Source organism: Euphorbia lathyris, chromosome 3, assembly GCF_963576675.1.
Source record: "Euphorbia lathyris chromosome 3, ddEupLath1.1, whole genome shotgun sequence".
Taxonomy (NCBI): domain Eukaryota; kingdom Viridiplantae; phylum Streptophyta; class Magnoliopsida; order Malpighiales; family Euphorbiaceae; genus Euphorbia; species Euphorbia lathyris.
In genome coordinates this window covers 11569381-11593800 of record NC_088912.1, presented here as the reverse complement: position 1 = coordinate 11593800, position 24420 = coordinate 11569381, and the positions used below count along the sequence as shown (strand labels likewise).

Here is a 24420-nt window from a genome sequence, read left to right as displayed (position 1 = left end):
TAAACCTACCTCTTACACAAACCTCACATCACCTCTATTTTTACCCAATCCCTTACTCTAAACTCTTCCCCAAAAACCTACTTTTACTCTTCCCAATCTATTCACTCCAATTTCCTATTTTCAATCACTTCCAATTCACAACCCCCAACCTCATCTTCAAGCTTTGGTATTTCTCTCAACTTCTTCTTCTTCTTCTTCTTCTCAAACCCTAAAAACACCATCACCATGGTTAGGACAAAGCGTGTTGGTAACAAGCCCGCCGTTACGGAAGCTAATCGCCTTCGGGTTCAATGTGGAGCTTATTTTGACATCTATTCGGAGGAAGAAGCCGCTCGTTTCAAACATTTTTCTCAAGCCAACCGCCAATTTGTTGATATGCACTTCTTAGACTTCCATTCGGTAAGAACGTTGAATTTCTCTACTTGAATTGATGCCTTTATTGAAGCATTGGGTTGGCAAGAATTCGTTAATATGCGTTTCCCGCGTATTAATGAATATGTGGTGGAATTTTTGGTCACTTTGTCCATGAACAAGAAGAAAACTTCAATTTCTTTTAGGAATAATGGTATCCCTTACACCGTTGACTATGAAGCAATGGGAAATATGTTTGGTTTCCCTACTTCTGATTTTTACGATAAGCCTAAAGATTTTGATAATGATGCAGTTTGGCAAACTCTCTCGAATCAAGATTATTTTAATTCGAAAAACACTTCAAGCAAGTTGATTAAGGACAATTGTGTGTTCTTCTTTCATAAGTATTTAAGTTTCTCATTGTTTGGTCGTGTTGAGAGTTCAAAGGTTCAAGTTCGGGATTTGTATGTTTTGGATAGTTTGCTTAAAGGTTTGAGGATTGATAGCATTGGCATAATATTTGATAATTTATTCTGTGCTTCGAGGGCTAGTACCATTCAAATCCCTCTTTGTAATTTTATCACCGCAATTGTGTTGGGAGCTCGGGGTGAATTGGCCGAATATGACATGTCCACCTACCGTGGGTATGTTCCGCTTTTGGACATCTCGGCTCTTGAGCGAGCTCATTTATTGCTTCCCCAAAGACCTCCCGTCTTTATTTCCTATGCTACCCATATTGCCCATCTTCGTGGCACTATGGGTGGTGGCGATTCAAGTTCTCAATTTGTAGGTACCGACGGCGGCGGAGATGCGGAAGGAGAGGAGGATGTACCACCGGCTCAAGCACAACCCCAAGCACCTCAAGCAGCGGATGATCCGGTAGATTTGCGGAGGATTTTGGACCAAATCAATTCCAACAATCGTCAAATGAATTTACGCATTGATGATTTGGTTGAAAACAATATGGTGATGAATGACAACCTTAACCTTTTGAGGCGTGAGCATAGATCGACTCAGCATCGAATGCTTTCCTTTTTCCGACGCCGCAATGTGGAGACGTCACCTACACCTCCCGATTCACCACCTCAAGCTTAGGTTGTTTTCCTTTCATTTTATTTTGTTATATGTTTGGTACAATTTTCATTTTCTTATGTTTGGTACAATTTTCAATTTTTAATTTTATATTGAATGTTTAATTTGCTCAATTTCAATATTTGTTTCGTATTCTATGTTTTCTCCATTATTTTTGCACCAATGAGGACATGGTCCAATTTAAGTGTGGGGGGGAGACATACATATATTAATTTCTACACAAATACGAACCAATGCAACGAATGATATTCATGCAAATGCAACACATATATATATATATTGCAAAACATTTTTCACAATAACTTAACATTTTTATAAGTTAATATGATTATTTGTTTAGGTTATCATTATCGATAGAAACAATATTTCTATACGGGTAATATATTTTTCAAATTTTTCACAAATCTTCGATACGATTTTAAGAAACATTGTCTCGAGTGAATGTATTTAAGTAATAAATTCTTTATTTTCAATCTCTATTTTATATCATAAAATCATGATAGAATAAATCTTATTTTAAATTTTCAATTAGGTTTATAGGCTTTTAATTGAACTAACAATTTTAGCTCGGTTTGATTTCGTCTTACATTAACACCAATTGAAGTTTTTAAGGAAACTTTAGCCATAATACATGTTGAATTTTAAGTCAATATAGGATGAATGTGCTATCTTTCTTTTTCCCAAGATACAATTTTATAATTCATGTTAATTAATCGATTAGTTGAATTCTTAACTTTTGGCCACGATTGAGACCAACCTTATCACAATCGAGGTATGAAAGGGAAGAAAATTAAGTATCGTTTACTTTTGGCCACGGTTGCGACCACACTTATCACAATCGAGGTATGGAAGGAACGTTAAAAAAATAATAATAATAAAAATTAAACGTGTATAAGTTTAAGTAACGATTGCGTCCACCCATGGCATGGTCGGTACCTCTTAAGCGAACACAAAGCAATAAAAAGCGTATAAGGTTACGGTTGAAACCACCCTTATTTCGGGCGTAACCAAGCAAATAAAAACAAGTACTTATTTATTTTAATATATCTTATATATTAGTTTTTAGGTTTGGGAAAGGAAATTTTGTGCTTTGAAATGCCTTGAGACGAAAGACTCAATAACATGCGTGCTTCTTTCGTCCCGAATGCTTCAATTCAAAATTGGAAATACAAGACAAATGATATATCGTATATTATACTAAGTTAGTTTGATGTTTTGCGTATAAATTTTCCATGCGAAGTTAGTCTTTTCGGCTTAACTAATTTAAGAGGTAATACAAAGATATATGTTTTATTTTCATAAAGAGATTAGTTAGAGAATAAATTCAGAGAAATTTTGCTCAGGACTAGCAAAAGATTAAGTGTGGAGATTTGTTAAGCCCAAAATATACCTAAAATATCATCAATAATTACATCAATATTGCTACGAATTTATGCTGTTTATAACTATTTAGAATACTTTTACTCTCGAATATGTTTCTTTCGTGCAAGGTACATAAATAGTTGGTAAAATCCAAATAGGAGTAAAAAGAGCTCAAAAATAGAAGAAAAGCCCTACAAAAGGAGTCAAAGACGACGAAAATTAATAACGCCAAGTCGAGGACACGAACGAGAGCGAAAAAGTGAAAAACGTTCCGTGCCGCGACCGCGGCCCCCCCTTTTCACGGTCGCGACACGGGTCCCTCAGCCTCTCCTTCCCTTCGTCCGAAGTACAATTGTTGCTCCCCCATTCTCGGTAGAGAATTTAATAATTCTCGGTACGAGCAGGAGATTTTGGAAGCCTAGTTACACACTTTCGTTTTCGACGAAACACGATCGTTCGGGTGGATAAAGACGTCCTTTCGCAGCGGACACGATCCTTCACAACGGACACGACACTTCAATCAAGGCTCTTCAACATCTATAAATAAAGAGTTGAAGATATGTAGAAAAAAGAGATTAGTATAGAATTTATGCAGAAATTCCGAATCAAGTGATTCAGAAGTTATATTTAGATTCTGTAAAAAGCAATATGATGTACACACATTGTTTACAAATTAATAACAAATTCAGTAGCGTTTAGACATTGTTCCAGTTTAGTTTTCATTTTGGTAGTAGACCGACCCAGTCTCTATTACGAAGATTCAACGAGAAGATTGAGTAGAGGATTCGCCCCTGAGCCTGACAAACTCTAACGAAACCCAAGGAAAGGATTGACAACCCGTTCACTTGCACGCCATCGAAGAATTCAATACTCCATGTTCTCTGTAAACTTGTATCAATTTATATTTCATCCAATAAAGTCCGTTCTATTCGATAGATTCTTATGCAGCACTTTGGTAAATGAGCCGAAGTGGATTGATGCTGGTGTTTTCATTAAAACGTATTTAATTCAAATCTTTACAAGAAAACTTTGTTGAACACTTAGGCAAATTATCATCTCGAAAGAGTTTTAATTTGATTAAGGGCAACTATCCCGGAAGGGTTTTGTCGCGTTCAAAGCCAATTAATTAGAGGTTCCGTCATTTATTTCATCTTTATAATTCATACAAAGTTTAAAGTTGTTTCTTTGCTTAATGCAAACAAATATACCTGTTTACTTTTCTAAAAGTACTAAAACGTTCCTGTTTTGCAAATTCAATCTTAAATCAGATATTTTCTAACATCTTCATATTCTAACCTAATTCTTATTCTAGCAATTTCAAAACCAAAACCGGTTAAACGATTTTTCCATATTATAAACCTTTAAAGTAAATTTAACCGATTATAAATAAGTTTTGTTCAAAAAACGTTCCCTGTGGGATCGATATCTTTTATTACTACAAGCGTATACCATGCACTTGCGGAAATCGCTCAACAAGTTTTTGGCGCCGTTGCCGGGGATATATTCCAGGGCAATGCAGTGGATTCTTCCAAAATTCTGATGGAAGGTCTTGTCGCCGCTTCTCGATCCAAAGATAAGAAGATTGGGTTCGGCAATATAATCTGTGGAATAATTCTCGGTTCAAAGGGTACTATTGATGTTCCCTGGAGTGATGATGAATTCTTCCCGACAATTGACTATGAATTTCTCGAGCGCGAAGGACTTGTGAAACGTGTCTTTCGAGCAGGGCCTCAATTTCTGTCTGCACCGGAACGTGAAACTTTCGTGCAGTTTCAAATTGATCGTATTAAGGCCAGAAATATCCCGTTAGATAGGGATGAATATGTAGAATAGTTTCTGTGATTTTCGAAATCCCCCAGCAATCCAAGAGAGAGAATTTCGACCCCTTTGTTCGAGGACGAGATTATCTACCACTTCCTTCCGTTCAATTGATTTTCATCTCTTTCTCTTTATCCTTGATCTTGTGTTGATTAATTAGAGACAATCTACTTTGGTTGTTATAAACGGTTGATTCTAACTTGATCTTCCATTGTTTTTGTTTTGTGCTCGGGAACTCGAAGTAAGAGTTGTGGGCACTTCGTTTGCAACGGTAGATAGAACTTCTGAAAGGTATTTCTTTTATCCCTCTTTATATGAAATAACGATTAACGGATCTTGGGTTAATGGAAATAGGTTAAAATTTTTATATTTCCGCTGCTATACGTTTGCCTATTTTCCTTCAACTTTCTGCGTCTTCTGAACTTTACCCAAAGTAGAAATACTTTGTCTTCAAGTTTGTTCAGGCCAGCCGCTGACCTGACTTCTTTGTCGCACAACTCAGCAGCTTCGTCTTGAAGCTTTTGGTCGAAGGCTTCTCGATCCTTCTCCTTGTCGGGCTTGCGTTTCATTCAGCTTGAGCTGCGTTTTGATCTTCTTGGGTCGTGTGGCTTTGAGACGTTGACTTGGGCTTGACTTTCTCTTGTGGGCCTTTGGGCTTTACAGCTTAATGTCTTATGAATTAAATTACTCAACATTGAACAAACACATTAGTACAAATAAATCAAAGCATTTAAATTTAATGTGTTAGAATATTTTTATCATGGAAACTTAATTCAACTTAAATAATTTTGTCAAATCAAAATCATGTGGAAATGTGTTTCAACACCGAGTTTTACCGTAAAAATACGTAGATGAATTTTTACAGTCATGGGTCTTTGACTAGTTACAAATATATATAGATGCATTTTCAATTTTTTTTTTATATATTACAAAAATACGTAAATAACATTTCAATTTTCTTTTACTACTAATTTGACAATTTATCAAAAATACATTTAAGACTCTTTTTGTTCAACTTATATAAAAAGATAAAGTGGATAATCCGCAAGAGGTATGTAAACTCTAGAGTTGCCAATATTCTTAATGTCTTCCATCTATATTTCATTCTTTGGTTCATTAATCCAAATAAAAGATAAAAGGTTAATGAACTAAAAAATAAAAGATAAAGGGTTTAATCATGTTTTTTGCATTTAATTGGTGGGTACGAGGTGGATTCTTCCCTTTGGTACTATTCTTTGTCTGTGGGTCACTTGTTTCTTTCTTTATTTTGATTCGAAAACTTGTGCAATGGACCCAACTATTCCCAGGGAATCTTTAGAATTACCATTGCTTAGCTTTCAATTCGCCTCTGACCATCAAATGAAATGTGAATAACTCGTCCTCCTCTCTTTGAAACAAGGGGCACTTCTGGTTCTGGACCGGGTGCAATGGACCCAACCAATGAAAAAAGATAATCATACTACCTCATTGGAAGATGATTGGTGTAAGGAAAGAAAGTGCACAATTTTCACATTTCTATTGGTAAGGTCCAATGGACCAGGACCATAGTAGAATTTCTCATTCTGATTCACTTTTCTATGCTTCAACTCCCACTTTCAGGTCCTCGGAAAATCCTACCTAATTTTTCTTGGATTTTAGTTTGCAATCATGTGGGACTCGGAGAATGAATCCCACGCAGGCCGACGGGATTACAGTAATGGAGTTCTTACTTCAACCGATGGATTAGAGTTCAGAGGCCACTCCTGGTATGTTCTTCCCATTAAAGAGTTGTAATTGTAATCATGTTTTGAAAATGGGGATTTTGTTCTTATGTAGGTATGTTGCAACAGAAATTCCTAGTGATTTTCTTGTTAGAATTGGAGATGTCAATTTCCCGTGGATGATTTAGAAATAAAGTTTTCCATGACTGAGACTTGTTTTCATGTTGTTGTAAAAGTATCCATTGCTTTCCAAGAGTGGAAAGATGAACAAACTAATACACGGATCGCGTGATCCAGACCTTAACGAGATAGAATTAGATGATCTTCCGGGTGGAGCAGAAGCATGAGTGGTTGCAGCAAAGTTCTGTTAGAATTGAAGTTGATCTAACAGCAGACAATATCTCCGGCATTAGATGTGCAGCCGAGTACTTAGAAATGACAGAAGATGTAACGATCCCATCCGAAATGGAGAGGGAGTGATTGAGACTTATTAGTAAGATGTGAATCCAATATACGTAGACGCGTTTTAAAGCCGTGAGGTCCAAGGTGTTGGATTTGGGCCAAAACGGACAATATGTACATGGTATTGGACCAGGGTGTTACCGCAGCAAAGTACTGTTATGTAATTGAAATTGATCTAACAGCAGCCAATATCTCCGGCTTTAGATGTGCAGCCGGGTACTTAGAAATGATAGAAGATTTGGAAGAACGCAATCTCACATTTAAAACTGAAGCTTTTCTTAGCTATGTAGTGTTATCATCTTAGAGAGATTCAATATCAGTACTAAAAGGCTGCGAAAAGCTCTCACCTTGGGCAGAAAACCTTCAGATTGTGTGAAGATGCAGTGAATCCATTCCTTCCAAAGCTTGTGCTAATCTAAAAGGGTTACATGGGCTTACACAAGTCCTAATGGAAATCAGATTGTTCCTCCTGACTGGTGGTTTGAAGATGTTTTAATCCTTGGGATTAATCACTTTGTAAGGGTCATTACTGAAATTAAAGTAAAAGGTATGAGCACCGACGAATACAGGATTAGTTGGTTGAGGGGACCGATTTTATGCATGCATTATAATTTGAGTAGTCAATAACCAATTTTTAAGTATTAATGTATAATTTCTCAAAATTAAGCTAGATTTTTTGTTGGCCTGTTAGGTCTTCCTAAATCAAAATTAGAAATTTGGATTTAGAAAGACCTGACAGGCCAAAAAAAATTAGAAATCTGGATTTAGGATAGCCTGCCAAAAAAATTTAAAAATTTGGATTTAAGGAGTACGGAGGGCCCCGGGCCCCAGGGCCCGTGTCTACGCCCCTAGGTATGAGGTTTGAATTGATTGGAGCTGCAATAACTCACTATGCATGAAATGGCTTCCTGATTTGATAAAAAATGGGGGACTTTCTGTTTCTGTAGCAGGAAGCAATAGCAATAGCAGTAGCAGTTGGAGAGGCGGACTGAATTTGATTGTTCCGGACTTAACATCCGTTCAGAATAAAGATCAACGAATGATTATCGAGAGCTTAATCAGTATAATTCCGCCACAGAAAAATAGTGCATCTTGCAGTGGCGAATATAGGATTATTCGGTTGGGGGCCGATTTTACATACTTTTTGCGACTGATTGATCAATTGATTACATATTACGCAAGTTCGGGAGCTAACTGAACATCTTATGCAAGTTTAGGGGGGCTATCGGGACACTTTGAAAGTTCAGAGGGTCAATCAAACTTTTTGGATAAGTTCAAAGGGCAAATGATGTATTAATCCGCCAAAAGAAATTAGAAATTTAGGTTTAGGAAGTTCCTAACAGGCAAAAAAAAAATTAAAAATTTGGATTTAAGGAGGGTTTAATAAGTCAAAAAATAAAAAATTTGGATTTACAAAGGGCCTAAAAAAATTGGAATTTTGGATTTACACCTTGTTTTGGGTGCTAATTCAGCACTCGCTCTAAATTTCTTAAAAACAGGAGAGATGGTATGCCACAACACCTCAAATTTGGTGGATACAGGAGAGCCGAAACTATTCGTGGCCATGGTGGTTCCGGCAGCCCCTGTCTCCGCCCTTGATCTTGCAGCTTTCTTCTTCGCCTTCTGTAGATGGAAAACATGTTAAAATTATCAGCAGCATTGGTTATGGAACTCGAAAAACGAGTAGGGATGCAGCTTGAACAAGCAACACTAGCAGATCTTCTAATTCATTCTTACAATAAGAGTGAAACAATGTATGATGTAGACCTTGTTCAAAGGCTTTTGGAACATTTCCTTGTTAAAGAACACACAGAATATTCTGATCCAAATGCTAAAATTACAGTAGCAAGGCTTCTTGATTGTTACCTAGCTCCAGTTTCCAAGGATAGAAACCTTTCTTTTGCCAAATTTCAGGTACTCGCCGAAGCTTTGCCTGAATCCGCAAGAACCTGTGACGATGGGCTTTATCGAGCAATTGATTCTTATCTAAAGGTAATTCCCCTGAATTTTGTTCCGTTTTAGATATCTAAGTGTTAAAAACCTCAAACATACACTTCTCCAACGGCGTACCAGTAAAGTCGAGTTCTGTACATATATTTGTTGTAAAAACCTTCTAATACAATGTTAAAGAATCCGAAAGTAATTGTGCTTGCTTTCTCATTAATTTGAAGAGTATAAATAACGTATTACCGGCTTAGTCTAAGGCTATGAAATAGGAGAAGATAACTCTAGAAGATGCATAAAATATTCACATAACAGAATAGGGAACACAATAAGATATACAAGATATTTACATATTAGAGGGACTTGAGTAGTGTGAGCCCTCGAAGCACGATACAAGTTATCAAATAGCATACCAATGCTATCAACCCTTAAACCCTTCAACAAACAATCAAAAACGAACAAATCTCGAACTTGAATCTTGGAACTCTCAACACGACCAAACAATGAAAAACTCAAGAATTTGTGAAAGAAAAACAAACAATTGTCCTTAATCATCTTGCTTGAAGTATTTTTCGAGTAAAAATAGTCTTGACCCGAAAGAGTATTCCAAATGGTGTCATTATCAAAATCCTTAGGCTTGTCAAAGAAATCACTAGTAGGAAAACCAAACATATTTCCCATTGCCTCATAATCAATAGTGTAAGTCACACCATTGTTCCTAAAGGTAATGAAATTCTTCTTCTTACCAATTTGCAAAGTGACCAAAAATTCCACAATATACTCCGTAATACTAGAAAATTTCATTGAAGCAAAAGTTTGCCAACCTAAAGTATCGAGGTAAGCATTATGTTGTCCTCTGAACAGACTCTAGCAAGTGCATTAGATGCAAGTAATAAAGTGATAAATAGAGTATCGTCTCCACAGGGATTGATGACCAAATTTTACAAGTAAAACCTTGCAGAGCAGGGTGTTCGTGGCGTGTGAATTCTTTATATTGAGAGATATTGTGAATTGGTAACAAAGTAAATGATTCAACTTGTGAAAAAGAATGCTTGATAATGATAAAAGGTAGAACAGGCTAGGCCACAACCGAACATGTTACTTTCAGTCTCTAAACATCCTATTTATTCATGAATGACGTAAAGTGAAGTCAAGGTCTCTGCTTTAATGCTCACTTAAGTCAACTCTCGTGTGTTCTTAAGATTCTAAGATGTACTACAACCTTAAGCGTCCCTAAAGTTGGCTCTTTCTTGTATGACGATCGAAACAGCATTTCTATTAAGAAAACCCTTGATACAACCCCCTAACATTTCTGCTTCGGGGTTTGGACGTTTGAGAAATAGTTCCATGAAGATGAAAGCAGTTCCCTATCATTCATCTAACACTAACATACATGCATACAACAATGGAGTGATAACTTTCGCAAACACAACATAATATATCAACATTCATTCATAAATAAGAAAGTAGAAGACTTACATAACAGGCCCTAACTGGCCTAACCCGTTCAAAACGACTACTCACTCATACTGCCGAGTGAACAGTCTGCTTCACAGTTATAGAGCTCCATCAATGGAGTTTCTATCTTTCTTGAGAGCTCTCTCTCTCTCTCTCTACCAAAACGTCTGTATATTTAGTTCATCCAGAGATGCCCTTTTCCTTCCCCCACTACGTCTATTTAAGGGAAAAGAAAAGGTCAAAACGGTACTGAAAATATCCGAGAAAATATTACAAAAACCAACCAAATTGTTCATAAATCCTAGAATGCTAGAAGTGGTTAAGATCCTTTTGACCCTTGAACACTCAAAGGTCGAACTTTCTTGTCATCATGCTACTTTTGTCTGCCCTTATCTGCCTTTCCTACATGCCGCTCCTGCTGTTTGTCCTATCGCTATCCGTCATCAGAAATACCGGCGTTAGACCGCTGGTTCGAAGGTTGCCCATCTCCTCATGGTATGCGTGAAACAGGTTTTTTCAGTCTGTTCGACTTAATCTTTCCTCATCTGCACAAAAACACTTATAAGACCTTCTTTCTCGTAATTTAACCCTAAAAACACCCTTAATTCATTATAAATAACATGTTAAATTATAGTCAAATTCATGCCTAACAAATACCCGCAAATTGAATCTTTGCTTGTCCTCAAGTAAACAACAGATAGAAAACAAGTTAACCATAGGGAAAGAGTTAGGAATGAAAGAATACGGAAGAAGGGTTTGAGGAGATCACGGAGAGGAAGAGATTTATAATAGATCATTTGTTCTCGGAAAATATCAATAGAAAAACGCAAATCACGATATTTAATGAAGTTATGCCAGTGTTTGATCGTGTAACCTTACTCAAGAAATTCCTCAAAGCTTATAGTTAGACCTCAACTTTCAAAATGAACAACCAGTTTGCCTGTTACGCCTCACTAAGGAATGTATGTTTCACTCACTCTCGTATGGCTCTTTTCGCCATGAGGAAGGGAATGCAACTTCACTCCTTAGCTCAGTAAATACACCAGTAGGGTGTGAGTTTGCTTCTTGGTCCTATTTCTATGGATCAAAATTTTCCAAACAGGGTCCAAAGGTCTTTTAATGGTTGTAGAGCAAGGTTAAGGTTCAAGTGTGGGAGTGAATGGCTTTTGTGTGTAAGAGTTCTGTCCTCATGCACTTTACACCAATCCTTTATTTCTCACATACAACTTTGCACAACTTGTTTTAACAATTGACTTCCCCACTCTTTTATTAACTCCTACCACTAAACAACCAATTCCAATGATTTGGGCACACATCGTGGTAGTGTGCCATAAATGAAGAGGTTCTTTACAGATTTTTCTTTTTCCTCTCATTCATTTTCTTTTATTCACTATTTCATTTTAGTATGCGCTCGAGTTTCCTCAGCCAATTTATATTTTCAACTAGCACCGCTTGCATGAGGCAGATTCTCGGCTTTTTACGCTCAAAGTGAAGGGATTATGGTTATTCACAGGCTAAGTTAAAAAAAACAAGGATAAGGCTCAAATGGTTCATCCTACTGTATGAGTGCAATGCACGGGTTAAGTCTTTTACATGGTTGAGTTAGGTGCCTAATGCCTTTATCATTCTAGGTTTGTCAAAAAATTTTCCATTTTTATAGGGCATACCAAAGCAAATTCTCCCTAAAGATGGTAAGTACTGGCCCACTCTTTAAAGAATCAATGCATTTTAAATGCAATTGCAGGCTCAAGTTCTCACTATTTTGGGGTTTCATGCATTTAGGCAAAAGGTCCCTCTCGTGAAAGTTGATTTAGAACTTCAAAATTTTTGGAACTTCAAGACTCGGGAATTTAAGATTAACACAAAGCTATCACCACACATCTCAATCATAACAAGCGCAATCTGTTTAGTAATTACTACGGAGACTAAATAATCGCAACACTAGAATGTTTACAAGAAAATGAACATAAATAAGGAATATTTACTGAGGACAGTTAAAGATTTCCATTTGTACATGCCAAAAATCATAGGGGGATAACTTGTTATTCAGAAAATTATACTACACTAACAACCTGTTCTAACCTTTATCATGTTTATGCACACTGATATTGTAATGTCCCACCCCCAAATTAGAACGGAACATTGTCCTCAATGTTAAGAAAAACAGCATAATCATGATAAAAGTCGAGTGTAAACAAATGCAAAGAAGGGGTATAAGTGTTACCAGATGCTTGGATAGCGATAAATTGAATGATCAGACGGGCGGGGAGAGAGAGGAATCAACCTCTCTATCCGCAGCAGGGTTATTGCCACCCCCTTTCGAGGAGGCAGCGTCATTGGCAGTTGTTTCAGTTTTAGCTCTTACCGGACTCTTGATTGAGGCACCAGATGGACTCTCCTTCCCCTGCTCCTCCACACAGAGGTGTTTGAGCAAGTCAATCTCGCCTTGTTGCACGACATTTTGATGTTCCAGAGAAAAGATCTGTTCTCTACAAGCGTAGGTTTGTGCAAACAGGGCGTTGAACTTGGATAGGATGTCTTCATTGGAGAGTTTGGCACATTTCTGGTAAAAGCCAAGATCCTTGGCTTGCTCGATTTGCTCAGACTCGGATGACACTGATACAGTAGGCTCATTTTTCCTCTTCCGACTTTTAACCCTTTTGGCCTCCAATAAATCGGACATCCAGACCCACTTCCCATTCACCATCCTCCCGAATAGCATGCTCTGAAGGCTTTTCAAATCGATTTGGTCCGGGTAGTTGACCACTGTGAGCCGGTTCTTGTCTTCTGGCTTGAATACCCCTATGGCCTCTCCAATTCGAGTCACAATGCTGCCACAGCATATGACGGACGAGTTTTTTCTTCCAAAGCGCTAATGTACTCCCCAAACCAAAAGCCAAGGTTCATCCTGCGCCCCTGTACCATACTCTAACGAGCCGTGAGGTCTGCGTGAGGGATAGTGGCCTGGTTCTCACGTGCGAAAATGGTGCCGGAAACCAGTTTGTGCAAGTACCGGATGGCGTAGTCCTCTATACCCGATGCTTTGGATGCACTACTGTCGTAACTTGGCTGGCCAGAGATTGAGCGCCAGAAAGTCGTTGGGTCAAACTCGTCTGGGGTTTTGGTGAAAGCCCATTTGTACCCGTCAGACTCCAAGTCATCGTCATCCGCAGCGCCGAGGAGGTTATTAAATGTGTTCAAGGATGGCCGTTGGGTATGGGTCATCAGTCGGAAACTGAACTTTCCTTCTTCATCTGGGTCGGTGATCTCAAGATCATGTTTAAAAGTGGCTAGGAACTCCAAAGTGAGTTCCTTGTACGCTGGTTCCTTCATCTCAAAGAAGCAGCCAAAATGGCCCGCTTCCATGGGTTTCTTTACACGTTCCGCAAGCTTAAGCTTTTTCAGCGTATCCCAGCATATAGTTCTTACCGGCCCAAATTCGAGCTGAGCCAAATCATCATAATATTGTTGCACAACGACATCCTTAAACTGAGACAGTTTCTTTACCAGTTTCTCGTCAGGTACAAAAGCGACTGTGCTTGTGCCCACCATCTTGCCCTTCGCTTTGTCTTTCTTTGTGCCTTCAACTTTAACTTGTTTCCCTGAACCTCGAGTCCTCATCCTGCGATAGCGACTAAATAGGGACACCCAAAGATAATTATCAAACACAATATGGGGGATGGTGTGAAAGAGACTGTAGAATAATTTTTGAACTAGGGTCCGCAATACGGTCAATCCTTTAAGTAGAAAGATGAGTGAAACGGCCTGTTGCTAGAACCGTCATTATGACGATGTTTCCATGAGCGCCACCTGTATGTGTGGTTGTGGCAACAGCCGCGTCCAGTCGAAAAGACACTTGGGGCAGCAAACGGTTACTTTTTGAGTTTGAATTTACTATACCCTACCTACTTTGGTTTTACCGAGAGAGGTGCAATAGTAGAGTATAATAAGTACCAAACGAACAAATCGATTTGATGTTCACTTTATTTGCCCTATGTTCACTTCATATTACCAATGGACTTCTCCCCACAATATCATTCCAATCTACTTTTTCAAACAAGTAAAAAGTTAAAACTTTACCCATATGGAAGGGTGAAAGTTTTACATCTTTGCTCATTCAAATCAAAGGGATTAATTACGGACCCTCATATGACACAGAATTAATCTAAACTAGACTAAGCAATGCTACTCTAAAATTTGTCAAAACTGTAAAATAAAGTATGAAAGTGCAAGGTTACTTGTGCTACAATTGGTGTTTGCAGCGGACACCCTGTTATTGATTCTATTGGCTCGGGGGGTCCTGGAAGTGGACAGTGTCAATCTTCCTTTTGTGATCATTTTCGAGATAAGGTTTTAACCTTTGCCCGTTCACCTTGAAAGGTTCATGACCCTCCTTGCCAATGTCGACAGCCCCGTGATTGAACACTTTGTTCACCATATACGGTCCTGACCACCTTGATTTCAGCTTTCCAGGGAACAGTCTGAGCCTTGAATTGTACAAAAGGACCCTTTGTCCTTCTTGAAAGGCTTTCTCCTGGATTTTTCTGTCGTGCCATTTCTTGGTCTTCTCCTTATAATTCACCGCGTTTTCATATGAAAACAGACTGAATTCTTCCATGTCACAGAGTTGCAATCTTCTTTGTTCGCCCACAGCCTGTTTCTCAAAATTCAAGAAAGTTAAAGCCCAAAAGGCTCTATGCTCCATCTCTACTGGAAGATGACAGGACTTTCCATACAACAATCTAAATGGGGACATTCGAATGGGTGTCTTATATGAAGTTCTATACGCCCATAAAGCATCGTCAAGCTTGTTTGCCCAGTCTTTCCTAGAATTGCCAACGGTTTTTTCCAAAATTCTTTTTATTTCACGATTTGAAATCTCCACCTGTCCACTAGTTTGTGGGTGGTAAGGCGTGGAAATTCTATGAGAGACTCCAAGCTTGCCCATCAGCTTTTCAAATTGATCATTGCAAAAGTGGGTTCCTTGATCACTAATGATCGCTCGTGGGACACCGAATCGGGCAAAAAGCCTTTTTAGGAATTTTACAACCACACAGGCGTCATTGGTGGGACTAGCAATTGCTTCAACCCACTTGCTCACATAGTCGACTGCAACTAAGATGTATTTATGCCCAAAAGACGTAGGGAATGGTCCCATGAAGTCTATGCCCCATATATCAAATATTTCACAAACAACAATGTTATTGAGGGGCATGGCATTTCGAGCTGAAATATTGCTTGTTCGTTGGCACTCATTACAAGTGCGTACAAATACATTGGCATCTTTGAAAATGGTTGGCCAGAAAAACCTAATTGAAGCACTTTGGCTGCAGTTCTGCTCGCGCTATGATGTCCTCATGCTTCTCTATCGTGACAATGGCTTAAAACAGAATGTCCTTCCTCTTGAGTGATGCACCTGCGAATGATCTGATCGGCGCACAACCTGAAAAGATAGGGTTCCTCCTAAAAATAATATTTGATTTCTGCATAGAACTTCTTCCTTTGGTTAGTGGACAGGTCAAGAGGTTTAATTGAACTAGCAAGGAAATTAGCAATGTCAGCAAACCATGGAGCAGGCTGTATAGTGTACAGACGCTCGTCTGGAAAAATCTCTACAATTTCTGGTTGTTCCTGGCTGTTCGGATGAGAAATTCTGGACAAATGATCAGCAGCTACATTTTCAGTTCCCTTCTTGTCCTTGATCTCGAGATCAAATTCTTGGAGTAAGAGTAACCACCGTATCAGCCTTGGTTTCGCATCTTTCTTTGCAAACAGGTAGCGTAATGCAGCATGGTCTGTGTAGACAATGACTTTTGACAAAACCAAGTAGGGACAGAATTTGTCAAAAGCATATACTACTACAAGAAGCTCCTTCTCTGTAGTGGTGTAGTTCTGCTGCGCCTCGTTTAATGTTTTGCTGGCATAATAGATAGGCCGGAACTTCTTCTCGATCCTTTGCCCAAGAACAGCTCCTACACATGTATCGCTAGCGTCACACATCATCTCAAATGGCTGTACTAGTACAAAAATAGCCTATAGCTACGCCTTATTAGCCACAGTTGTCTATAAGAACCGTAGCTAAAGGTTATTAGAGTCGGTTATTAAAAAAACCGACTCTAATAAGACCTTATTAGAGTCGGTTATTTTCAATAACCGATTCTAAATGTCATTTTTTAGAATATCACGTGTTTTTGAAAGTCATTGGCGTCGGTTTTTAAAAAACCGACGCCAATGATCCAACTAATAGGATCGGTTTAAATTGAACCGATGCTAATTAGGTTCATTGGTGTCGGTTCAATGTAAACCGACGCTACTAAATGGTGATTGGCATCAGATATCATTAACCGAGGCCAATGGCCTCTTTAAAGTCGGTTTATTTAAAACCGACTCTAAAGCCCTTATATAAATAGAAAGCCTTAATGTATTTTCACACTTATTCTTGCGCGAACCCCTCTCTCTCTCTCTGCTTCTTTCTTTTTCTTCTTGCCCTAAAACTGCATCGTCTGTACTCGTTAATGTTCGTTGGAGTTCGAGTGCCTGATGGTGTTCTAGGTTGAAGTTAGATCGGTTTCGAGCGTGTTTGGTGGATTCGAGTTCGTCTCAGTGTTCTTTGGAGTTCGAGTTCGTCTTTCACTATTTGGAGTTCGTGTTCGATTTAGGAGGCAGGTTAGATTTCTATTGCTGGGATTTTGATTTCTTATGCTTATCTCCTAGCACAACTGGTACACTTATTTTGATTTCACTATTTGGAGTTCGTGTTCTATTTTACATTTTTATTCCTTTTTCTGCTGGATTGAGATTAGAAATAGGGTTTTGATACTGTTAGTGGTTAATTGAGAATATTGTCTTTTCTCTGGGATTGTTCTATGTGCAATTGTATTCAAGATGAACCTATTTCTCACCGAATTTCACATGAAGACGATTTTTTAAGGCAACTTTATTCATGACTCTTTTACTTCCTCTAGCTTATTATTTGAGGGCCTTCAGTTTTCTCTCTATTATTATCTGAAACACCTTGAATGCGAAGATATCTTTGCATTAGCTTCCTATCCCATCTATTGTAGTTGATTAATCAAATAGTTTATCTAGATTAATGATATATGTAGGTGACTGTGAATAGCATTTTCCTATCCAAAAGCTTTTTGGATAATGGTCACAGTATTGAAGTACCCGAAGTTAATAGATGTTAGAGGCCAACGAGCTGCTGCCAAACTGCTCGAGCTTGAACCTCAAGATTCTTCACCCTATGTGCTTCTTTCAAACATGCATTCTGCATCAGGAAATTGGAATGAGGTCAAACGGCAATGCGGGAGAAAGGAGTGAAGAAGCTACATAGATGTAGCTGGATTATAGTTGGTCAAAAAACATGTTTCTTTGCTGCAGGGCACAAGTCTGGATAAATGGAGCAAGTTTTAAAAGATTTGACCACTTCGATGAAAGAGGATGGTTATGTTACTGTTATTGATTCTTTTATCCATGACAATTAGTAAACCTTCTTTAATCTCTTAACCTTGTGTAGAATGTTTCTCTTGTTAACCTTGTGTAAAATTTTGAACAGATAGCAGATTTATTCGTATGATGAAATAATGGGAGTCCTTGATATGTTTCTTTTCAAAAGAGGATCAATTTAAGAGAAATCTGTTGCCGTGGTCCTTTTTAGAGAGATTTCTGGATTCCAAAACACAAAATCTTGGTTTTTCGCTGATTTTGTATGCTCGGAAGAATGAATAGAGAGACTCAGACTTTTTCTTTTAAGTGCTTGCTAACAGTACATTTGGGAGTTTGTGATTTTTCATCAATTATGTGATTGATTACACCTAGTTGAAACAGTTTTTTCTTCCCCTGTCAAGTTACTTGAGCAATTGAATTGATACATTTCGTGTTCTGAGTTGCTTGTATATCCTTTTAAAATTTTTCCTTAATCTCATTGTTATTTATTCTATATAAAAGATCCATTATCATATAAATACTTAAATGTTCATGCTTGAAAGCTTATTTTTAGTTGCGGCTCAAGTTTGTTCGTGCAGTTTGCAGTTTGAAAATCTCCCTTATGGTCACTATGTAGCATGCATTGCCTTAGTATTAAGTAAGCGATATCCTCTGTTTCCTAAAGTAACTTCTGTTGATGCCTGTATATTTCCCGTGTTGCAGATGTCCGGTTTATTGGCTTCTTGCAGGAGAAGAAGTTTCAAGATAAGAGAATGCGATGTTCATATAAGACGTAATGATCAGCTTATGCTTTATACTGCACAGGATCCTGAAAATGCGTGATCACTAATCTATATCAGCATCTAAATTTTGCCATTGGTAGATCTTGGTATGAAATTCTAATATTTCTTGTCTTATTTTTGTAATATGAGTTCTCCCATAACTGAATATAAAGATTTAACTACAATGGAATTAAGGTCTCTAAATAGGCAGCTTAAACTGATTATAGGCTTATGGTCCCTTCAGATATAAGCTAATACTCAGAAAGTGGATCTATAATTTGGGATAATTATGCATTTGAGGAGAATTGACCCTATTGCCACCATGTGTATGCTTTTTAATCATATTATTTTAGGTTTGTCTCCATCACAATTATTGAATTGCCCTCCACTAAATGTGATGTAATTGCCTTTTTTGTACATTTAAATTATTTTGTTTACCTAGGAGTAAAATAAATTACTAATTTAATTAGAGAAATTAAAAGAAATGTTATTAAATACACATTAAATGGCCCATTTATTTATGTTAAACATAGGCCTTTTATATTCATAAATAATGTCCCTTTAAAATAACTTGTAAAATGTATGTTTATGTCTTTACATTTATCTTTAATAGACCATTTTCAGATTTCTTTGTTGCTGAATAAAGACCTGCAAGTGTGTGATCTCTTAGAATATCATATTGGTAACAGGACTGAAGGGAAAAGAGTAATTCATATAACCTACCACAGCTAGCCTAGCTGGGATGAAATCTTGGTTGTTATTTTTTTGTTGCTGATCCGATTTCTCTTAGATTAATCATCTTCAGCATTAATGTTTCTTTCTGCTTTTGTTTAAAATCAGGTTCCTCGCCTTTTAACTTGCACAAATTAGTTTCTATGCTCTTCTTTTCTGCAATTACTCTGTTTTCATGAGATGTGTTTGTTTGAGATAGGGTAGGTTATTTATAAAACTATTAGTATTAACGATCTGTTTCTTGAGTTACTGGAATTAAGACTATTTGTTTATTTTTTTGTTCTGTGTAGCGTGTTTGTTCTGTGTTTTAATCCTTTCTGGATCTTTTTCTAATATTGTTTTTTTTCAGTTGTTATATTGTACCAATTAATCTCTTATTTGCTTGGATTGTTTTGGGGCTGTAAGCGATTGTTGGAGATTAATTTTAATATGCATTGTTGAACCCATGTTTTGGTATAAAGCCTAATGAAACTGCTCTTAATTAATGCTAGCCTGCTTTTAACTCTAATTAGTCCATTTTCAGGGAAATTACACTATTGATAATTAATGTCATCTGAGAATATATCGAAGGTCGAGACAGCATAGAAGATGGAAGGATTTCAACACTGCAGTTATGTTTAACATCATGTTGTAAAGAGTATGATAGAGAATTAATGTCATCTGAGAATATATCGAAGGTCGAGACAGCATAGAAGATGGAAGGATTTCAACACTGCAGTTATGTTTAACATCATGTTGTAAAGAGTATGATAGAGAATTAATGAGTATATGTTAGGTTTTTTTTTGTGTTCGCAGTTAATTTTAGTAATATACAGCAGAAATACTGTAATTTGTGAATATATCAAAGCTTATATATATATATATATATATATATATAGCAGGTTAATTAATTACTCTGTATTTGTGTATATTTTTATTGATTTTGCATTTTATTTCAGTAATACAATAGGATCAATCTCGATTAAACAATGAGGGTAATTAATTGCGTTTATCGTTAATTACGGTAATAAAGTAGGAAAAAATAGAGCAGGTTCAATTTGAACCTGTAGCTATAAAATTGCTAAAAACAATAATATTAGGGTCGGTTGTTTGTAACAACAGACTCTAATGTTATTGTCTTTAGCCACGGTTGTTACAATAACTGACTTTAATGATCAGAGCATTAGAGTCGGTTGTTACGAAAAACCGTGGCTAAAGACCCTTTTAGCCACGGTTGTTCGTAACAACCATGGCCAAAACATAGGGCATTAGAGTTGGTTATACGTAAAAACCGACTCTAATGCCCTTTTGGTCACGGTCAACCAACCGTGGCTAAAGACACTAAGCATTTGCCACGTCCTCTTTTGGCCACGACCGTACAACCGTGGTTAATGATGGTAAACGACTGTGGCCATAGGCTATTTTGGGTCCTGCCAGTATGGGTGAGTTGATCAGCTTGCCCTTCAATAGTTCAAATGCCTTGAGACAGCTTGTATCAAATGAGAAGTCCACGTCTTTATGTAGCAAGGCTGACAAGGGTAACACGATCTTTGAGAAATCCTTTATAAACCTTCGGTAGAACCCCGCGTGTCCAAGGAAACTTCTCACATCTTTGACACTAGTTGGAATGCCTTGTTTCTCGATTACTTCCACTTTGGCCTTGTCCACTTCCATTCCTTTTTCAGAGATTTGATACCCGAGAACGATGCCACCTGTAACCATGAAGTGGCATTTCTCCCAGTTTAGGACTAAATTGGTCTCCCTACATCGCACTAGCACAGCCTCCAGATTGTTCAGACAGCTTCCAAATGAGTTTCCATAGACGGAGAAATCGTCCATGAAGATTTCCACAGTCCGTTCCACCATATCGTGAAATATGGACATTATGCATCTCTGAAACGTGGCTGGGGCATTGCATAACCCGAACGATATCCGTCTGTAAGCATAGGTCCCGTAGGGCAGGTGAAAGTTGTTTTCTCTTGATCCTCACAATGGATAGCAATCTGATTGTACCCTGAATACCTGTCAAGGAAACAGTAAAATGCATACCCTGCCAAACGTTCTAGCATCTGATCAATGAAGGGTAACGGGAAATGGTCTTTCCTCGTTGCCTCGTTGAGCTTTCGGTAGTCAACACACACTCGCCATCCTGTTATTGTTCTGGTGGGAACCAACTTATTTTTTTCATTGAGAACCACTGTGGTTCCTCCTTTCTTTGGCACAACATGAACAGGGCTCGTCCAGACACTATTAGAGATGGGATAAATGATTCCTGCATCCAACAGCTTGATCACTTCTTTCTGCACAACCTCCTTCATGTGGGGGTTCAGTCAGCGCTATGGCTGGACAGACGGCTTATGATCTTTCTCCATCAGAATTCTATGAACGCAGACTGCCGGACTAATACCCTTGATATCATCAATTTTCCACGCAATAACATCCCTGTTTCTTCTTAATACCTCTATGAGTTGAGCTTTCTGATTAGGGAATAGTTTTGAAGATATAATCACCGGGCTTCCGCTAGGTGGTTCAAGAAACGCATACTCTAGGTGTGATGGTAAAGGTTTTAGTTCGGGTTTAGCCAATGGCACATTGGGTATTTCAGGCGGTTCTTGATGAGTAGGGACCGTGGGATCAAGAGGGAGTGTTGACAAATTGGTTTCAATGGAACATCTTGTTCCTTCACATAAATTCACTTCTTCTCCCAAGAGAGCCTCCAGAGTGTCCTATCCCTGTTCCTGCGAAGTAGAAAGACTTTAGAAATCATCTAAGAAACAACATGTGTCATCACTAGTGTTAGCTCGTCTCATAGCCTCATTCATTTTGAAAATGATTTCCTCCCTATTAATTCTCAAAAATAGTTGTCCCTCTCCTACATCAATCAATGCTTTACCCATTGCTAAGAACGGTCTACCCAAGGTAATAGGAACATGCAGGTCCTCATCTATATCCATTATGATGAAATCAATAGGCAGTATGAATTTTCCTACTTTGACCAACACATCTTCCACTACTCCCCTAGGGTAACATACCGACCTGTCAGTCAACTGAATGGACATTCTGGTTGGTTGTGGTTCTCCTAGTCCTAGCTTAGCATACACAGAATATGGCATAAGGTTTATGCTAGCTCCTAGGTCACATAGTGCATTTTCAATATTTAACTTGCCAATTGAACATGGAATAGAAAAACTCACTGGATCCTTCAGCTTTTTCGGAAGCTGCTGCTTGTTCTGGAGTATTGAAGAACAGTCCCTGTTTAGTTGGATCATCGAGATGTTTTCCAACTTCTTCTTGCTTGACAAGATATCTTTTAAGAATTTCGCATATGTGGGCATCTGAGCAAGTGCTTCCACGAAGGGAATGTTGATATGCAACTTCCTCAAGGTGTCCATCACTTTTGAATTTTGCTCTTCAAGCTTCCTGTTTATCAGCCTAGCCGGATAAGGTACAGGTGGCACATAGGGTGGAGGTGGTTTGTACCTCTTTCCTTGTTCCTCCTGGTCCTGATCAATGGTCAATTCTACACCGACGGGTTTTTCTTGACTAGGAACAGCTTGTTTCTTCTCTTCTTCAACATTTCGAGAAGTACCTGCACACTCAGCATTTTTATCAGTAGGAAAACGAGGGTGAGTTTTCTTACCAGATCTCAGAGTGATGACCATGACATCTCCTTTGGGGTTTGGTTCGGTGTTACTTGGCATTATCCCTTTTCCTTTGGACGAAGATGCAGCAAGTTGATGGACCTGTGTCTCCAGATTTTTAATTGACGTTTGTGTCTGCTTCATAAATTGCATCATCATGGTCTTCATGTCCGGTTCTATATCTTCCTTTGGTGGAACAAGCTGTTTGTAGTGTTGTTGAGGTTGCCTCTGGTACTGTCCTCCTTGTTGCTGTTGATACCTTGGTTGTTCCTGATTCGGCTGCCCGGTCCATCCGAAGATCGGATGATTTCTTGTGGCTGGGTTGTAGGTATTTGAGTATGGGTTTGGTGGGTTCCTTTGATTATATCCAGCATAATCACATTGCTCATGCTCACCTTTCCCTTGCTTGACTCCAGGACAGTTTATGTTGAAATGAGGTCCTCCACAAAAATCACAAACATCATTGAACGGCGGTTCGCTGTGAATGGATGATACATTAATCTTGCTGAGCTGCTTTGCAAGCTGTTCCACCTGGGTGGTCAGTTTTGACACAACATCATCATTCCCTGCTTTTTTTCCTTCACTCCTAGCTGCGTGCCAGTTATAGCTCGTGCTTACGACTCTCTCAATAAGGTTGTACAAGGCTTATGGTTCAAGATCTTCGGGGTTACCATTGGCAATGGATTCAATCTGGATTTTATAAATGTTGGTGACTCCATTGTAAAAATTCTGCACTTGCATCCACATGGGGATGCCATGATTTGGTACCCTTCTTAATAATTCCTTGTACCTTTCCCATGCATTGGCTAAGGATTCATCCTCTTCCTGCACGAAATGGGATACCTCATTTCTCAGTTTGATGGCCTGTCTAGGTGGAAAATATTTCATTAGAAAAGCACTGGCCATTTCTTCCCAAGTGGTAATGGTTCCTGGCTGTAGGTTCTTTAACCAGTTCTTTGCTTTGTCCTTGAGAGAAAAAGGAAACAGCTTTAGCCTTATCACATCATCGGAAACTCCTCGATTTGATCTGAAAGTGTTGCACAGTGTGATGAACTCTTGGATATGCCCGTTTGGATCTTCCGACTGGTATCCATTGAATTGCACTACGGCCTGCAACATTTGTATCATAGATGCTTTCACTTCAAACATGTTGTTTCCTTCGTTAGGCAACACAATGCACGACGAGTGTCCTTCCGTGGTCGGCCTGGAATAGTCTCTGATCCTTATAACTGGAGGATTGTTGTTTTCTCCTTCCTCTTCCTGATTAGGTTGAACCGGTTGTTCTGGTTGTACTCTTCTAGCCATCCTTCTTTCTCTTTGTCGCTCTCGTTGTCTTGCTCATCGAGCTCCCGCTCGGTTTCGTCTACACGTTCTCTCTAATTCGAGATCGATAGGAAAAACTGGTGGTCCAGCTCTGCGCATAAACAATGGGAGAACTCCTTCTGGCTGCACTATTTAGCAAATAGATTAAAAACACCTTGTTTCACAGAAATTTTCAGATAAATTTTTGTTGCTTTCAATCCCCGGCAACGGCGCCAAAAACTTGTTGTCCTCTGAACAGACTCTAGCAAGTGCACTAGATACAAGTAATAAAGTGATAAATAGAGTATCGTCTCCACAAGGATTGATGACCAAATTTTACAAGAAAAACCTTGCAGAACACGGCGTTCG

General features: G+C 38.4%; 1 long non-coding RNA gene, 1 other non-coding gene and 1 pseudogene across 2 annotated transcripts; all 3 read left to right on the top strand.

The window, feature by feature from the left end:
* Positions 1-6270: 6270 nt before the first annotated feature.
* Positions 6271-8807, top strand: LOC136222528 (root phototropism protein 3-like; annotated as a pseudogene).
* Positions 8808-16611: 7804 nt separating this feature from the next.
* Positions 16612-20022, top strand: LOC136224306 (uncharacterized). Its single transcript, XR_010686370.1, has 3 exons — positions 16612-16853; positions 18339-18504; positions 19653-20022. It is a non-coding gene; the product is annotated as an uncharacterized lncRNA (long non-coding RNA).
* Positions 20023-23500: 3478 nt separating this feature from the next.
* On the top strand, positions 23501-23607 carry LOC136225225 (small nucleolar RNA R71). The gene has a single exon (XR_010686951.1). It is a non-coding gene; the product is annotated as a small nucleolar RNA R71 (small nucleolar RNA).
* The last annotated feature ends 813 nt before the right edge of the window (positions 23608-24420 follow it).